This window comes from Bison bison, unplaced genomic scaffold, assembly GCF_000754665.1.
Source record: "Bison bison bison isolate TAMUID 2011002044 unplaced genomic scaffold, Bison_UMD1.0 scf7180017864108, whole genome shotgun sequence".
Lineage (NCBI taxonomy): Eukaryota > Metazoa > Chordata > Mammalia > Artiodactyla > Bovidae > Bison > Bison bison.
Window position 1 is genome coordinate 12,234,118 of NW_011494680.1, and position 5,010 is coordinate 12,239,127.

Sequence of the window (5,010 nt, forward strand, 5' to 3'; positions counted from 1 at the left end):
TTTTTTTTTTACCACGAAATCATGAATTTAGCAATGAGAGTTAAGAAAAGCTGGAGGAAGACACACACAGAGGTCTATTTTGCATTTCCAAAAAGATAGGTAAATCTGAAGTTAGTTGTTACTGAGGCTGGCTTGTGTCTGGTGCAAGTTCAGAATCTTTTGTGTTACTGGGAAATCTGTCAGCCAACAAGGATGTGGGGGGAAGACACACAGTGGGAATCTGTCAGAGAGTCTGGAAACACAGTCCTTACCTTTGAGGCGCTTCAACACTACCTGGGAGAATCAGACAGGAACACAGTGCAGTTCTTTTAGGGACAATTTACAAGCAAGACATTTCACAAGACAGAGAGCTATTTCATATCTCTTAGAGCCTGAGGAGTCATGTAAAAAACTTGCAAATGACTCTCCCCCAACAGTAAGCTGAGGACAGCAGCTCACTCACACCTATTTGTTAGATGAAGAGGCGAAGACGTGATACAGGAAGCAGCTTCAGGCACTGGCTCTCAAGCCAGCAGGTAGAGCAGGCACTGTCCTGTCTTGTCTGTTTCTCTGTTTTGCTTCTTGGCCCTGACCTCTCACTCTATGCTCATACCTCTGGGTGACATGCTTGTCAACCCCCAGTTTTACACCATTCCAGTCCATGATGAATTACACATGGGGTAACCTCCAGGAGACATCAACCTCATGGTCGAACCTCTCTGAGTCTTGCTGCTGCCTCTAGTTGAAGGATGTGGGTGCATCATTTATCTCCAGTCTTTCTGGGGTCTATTCCAGTGCCTGCTACTCAAGGACTCCATAATTAACATGCATAATGGATCGCGTGAAAGAAAGTTGCTCAGTCATGTCCAACTCTTTGAAACCCCATGGACTGAACAGTCCATGGAATTCTCCAGGCCAGGATACTGGAATGGGTAGCTTTTCCCTTCTCCAGGGGATCTTCTTCGAACCCAGGTCTCCCGCATTGCAAGCAGATTATTAACTGAGCTGGTCTACCATAAATAAAAGTGTAACATCATCATCTTGCTCTCAAAGTCCTCAGGCTGACTCTTTCATCCTGCCTGTTATCATAACATCTCTCCACTCTCTTGTAGGTATTTTAATTCATCTATAATGCTTCATGCACTGACTCTGTATCGGGTCACTGGCTTCGCTTTCTTCACACCTTTTCTCCTACTGTTTTGCACGCCTGGACCCCTTCCTCTCACCTGCCACACCACCTTTTAAGTCCTTTGACACCTTCTCCATAAACATGCTGTCCACCTCGGGATAGTCTTTTTTTCTCTTCTGAACATATAATTTGTGCCACTCCTGTGGCTTTTTGAATTCTAATTGGGTGTGTTCTGGGCAAGTTTTGAGTTTTCTTTGCACCAGCACAGTAACTGACACACAGTAAGAAATCAGTAAAAGTGTTTGTTGAATAAATGAATAGCAGATTTGTACCCTGTACCCCTCACTGTTAAGGGAAAATATTAGACGTTAGCAACCATATTTAATTTGCAGCAAAAGAGGAAGAAGAGATGCAAATAAGGGAGAGGGGCTTCATTGTTGCCCTTGATTTTGCCCACTTTCCCGTGCCATCCACACCACCCTCCATGTACCCTTACTACTGCCCAAATGCCCATGCATTTGTGGATCCAGATACCCACTCTCCAAAACAAAACAAAACAAAACAATCTGCATCAGGACCGGCATTGTACTAGAGACAGCTAAGGACTAGGTGGGGGCTTCCTTAGTGGCTCAATGTTAAAGAATCTGCCTGCCAGTGCAGGAGACTCATGTTTGATCCCGGGGTGGGAAAGGTACCACGGAGGAGGAAATAGCAAACCACTCCAATTCTTGTCTGAAAAATCCCTTAGACAGAGGGGCCTACCGTGCTACAGTCCGTGGGGTCACAAAAGAGTCGGACATGACTTAGTCACTAAATGACAGCAACAGACTAGATGACAAGCATCAAACGAAATCATCGTAATGGGCTTTTCTGACCCCAACAACACATAAACCTCATTTTATTCTATTTTCTGCTTTTGAGTGAGCCAGACCATCATCCCAGGCGGCATCCCAGTGAGTAATAAACCTCTCTCTCCATCATTTAGGGAGCCATGTCAGAGGACTGCTCTCCAGAAATCTCTGCATCTCCAAAAACCAGACAATGCACCAGTTAGATGCAAGTATGAAAGCACTGTGCTTCAGGGATAGTTTTATAATAAACAATGGGGACATTTGTTAAATATTTCTGATAGATAGAAGTTGAAAGGCAGATAATAATATGTTGCTACATAAATTTCACTGGTCCTAAGCGGTCATGAAAATAAATGGAATGTGTATATTAAGAAACCTTGTCAATGGTGATACTATACATTGGGGGTTTTTAAAATAAATATAAAAAGGAGAAAAATAAAGCAGTGGTCCAATATGGTATGATTAATTAGGAATGTGGAGGGGGCAGAACTAAAAGGACTACTGTTACCTCATACTTGTGTGAGGATCACCTCCCACAAGCTGACATCCTGTCACGGAGGGACTTGTCCAATGTGTAAGGAATCAGGAATTTCAGTCTCAGGAGTCCTCAAGCCTCCTTGTCACTTAATTCAGAAGTCAGTGTGCTGCTGACAAAAGTCTTGCCCACTTCTTACCTTTGCAATTCACTAATTCAGCAATTGCTGACGTTTTTTTAGCGATTCATCTAAAATCCAGTTAAGACAAAACTATCACAATTTTAATGCACTAGAACCAGATCGAATTCCACAGCTTACGTGACAGCAAAAGTGTTAGTCATGTCTGACTCTTTGCAACCCCATGGACTGTAGCCCACCAGGCTCCTCCGTCCGTGGAATTTCCCAGGCAAGACTACTGGAGTGGGTAGCCATTCCCTTCTCCAGGGGATCTTCCTGACCCAGAGATCGAACCCGGGTCTCCCATATTGTAAGCAGATTCTTTACCGTTTGACCCACCAGGGAAACTGCAGCTTATGACTCACATGAATCAAATGACCATCTGTTTTATTTGCTTCAGATTCTCTTGCTAGAATATTTTCAGGCAGAAACTTTGGAAAGTTCAGCTACTGTCATCCATTTGGTTGGTAGCAGGAGGACAACTGAAATCTCTATCTGTGCAGGTTTGAGAGGTCTCTGTATACACCAGGATGAAGTGAAGGGTCCACGCACTGCATTCATTTGTCTTCAATGTTCTGACATTATGACAAAGTAGGATTTATCAGTGTGGATGGGAAAATTGAGGAGCATATTTTACTCATCCATCTGGCCCTCAAAGATGTCTTATTTTTTTTATAATTTTATTTATTTATTTTGGCCTGTGCTGGGTCTTCACTGCTGCAGGGAAACTTCTTTAGTTACAGTACACCTGCTTCTCATTTGGAGAAGGCAATGGCACCCCACTCCAGTACTCTTGCCTGGAGAATCCCATGGACAGAGGAGCCTGGAAGGCTATAGTCCATGGGGTCGCTAAGAATTGGACATGACTGAGCGACTTCACTTTCGCTTTGCACTTTCATGCATTGGAGAAGGAAATGGCAACCCACTCCATGTTTTTGCCTGGAGAATCCCAGGGACAGAGGAGCCTGTTGGGCTGATGTCTATGAGGTGGCACAGAGTCGGACACGACTGACGCGACTTAGCAGCAGCTTCTCACTGTGGTGGCTTCTCTTGTAGTAGAGCATGGGCACCAGGGCACGCAGGCTCAGTGGTTGCAGTTCCTGGGCTCCAGAGCACGGGCTCAATAGTTGTGGTGCAAGGGCTTAGTTGCTCCATGGCATGTGGGATCTTCCTGACCCAGGGACTGAACCCATGTCTCCTACATAGGCAGGTGGATTCTTTACCTCTGAGCCACCAGGAAAGCCCCCATGGTGTAGGAAAATAGTCCATTAATTACAGGGCTCCAAGCAAGGAGAATGGGCAACTCATGCCCAAAAGACCTGAACTACCTGATTGTTTTCAAGGAGGGGTTTCTAAAGGGTCTGGGGATTGAAGGTTGCAGCTCGTGGACTTTCTTTTCATTGGGTGGTAGTAAGAAAACAGGGCAATGTTTCGGGAATCTTAATCCTTTGCCTTTCAGTTCCAGCAAGTCTGGAATCTATGAGCTTGTGGTGAGGGTGTAGTCACCACCTTCCAAGGGGGTGAGATAGAATCCTAGTTTCTGCAGAACAACTCAAATATATGGATCAGATTACTATGGATATGCCTTGAAAAAGAATTAGGTCTCTGTTTTATAACTGAACTGTTATCTAAGCTGTTAGCAACCTGTATCTGCACATTCCACAGGGAGTTTGGCTTCATTGCAATTCTCTGCTCCTTTACTTGGCTTCTCTCATGTCTGCAACCACCCCAGATACATTCTCTTATTAGACACCACATCCTCCCGGGAGGTGCCCTTGGCCTCCACTGACTATTGTGGTTCTCTTCCCACATATCAGCTGGAGAAGCTGTACCAAGCTTCCGGCTACTCATCTTCTGCCTCCCAAGGTGGTTGTGGAGACTTACACTGTTGAGGAAAGCTGGAAATATCCTAGAGGAATTCAAAATTAAAATAATTCTTCATCAGATGCATAGGTTTGACCATATGAATACTTGACACATTTTTCTCTCTGGTTAAAAATAGGAAAGAAAGTTGCCCTTTGTTAAATCAGAGGACAGAATTAAGAAACCCCAGAAAACAATTACATCAACCTATGTGGCCAGTTTTTAAAATATGATTTAGAAAGGAAAATATAAAGCTTCTTTGGGCTTAAATGTTATTTGTCTCCTTTAAGCTAACTCCCAACCTAGTGATTATGATGACTAAAATATATCTAATACAAAGGCATGAGACGGCAAAAACAATACAGACCAATTGTTGGTAATTCAGAAATAAGAAAAGGTCTCCAAGGATGGTTTTGAAAATACATGTTCTCTTGCCAAGGACGTAGACGTTAGCAAGAATGGACCGTTTAGTCTTCTGGGGGGAGTGGGTGGGAAGGGATTTTGAGAACAGAGAGATGCAAGGCTGGAGCCCAAA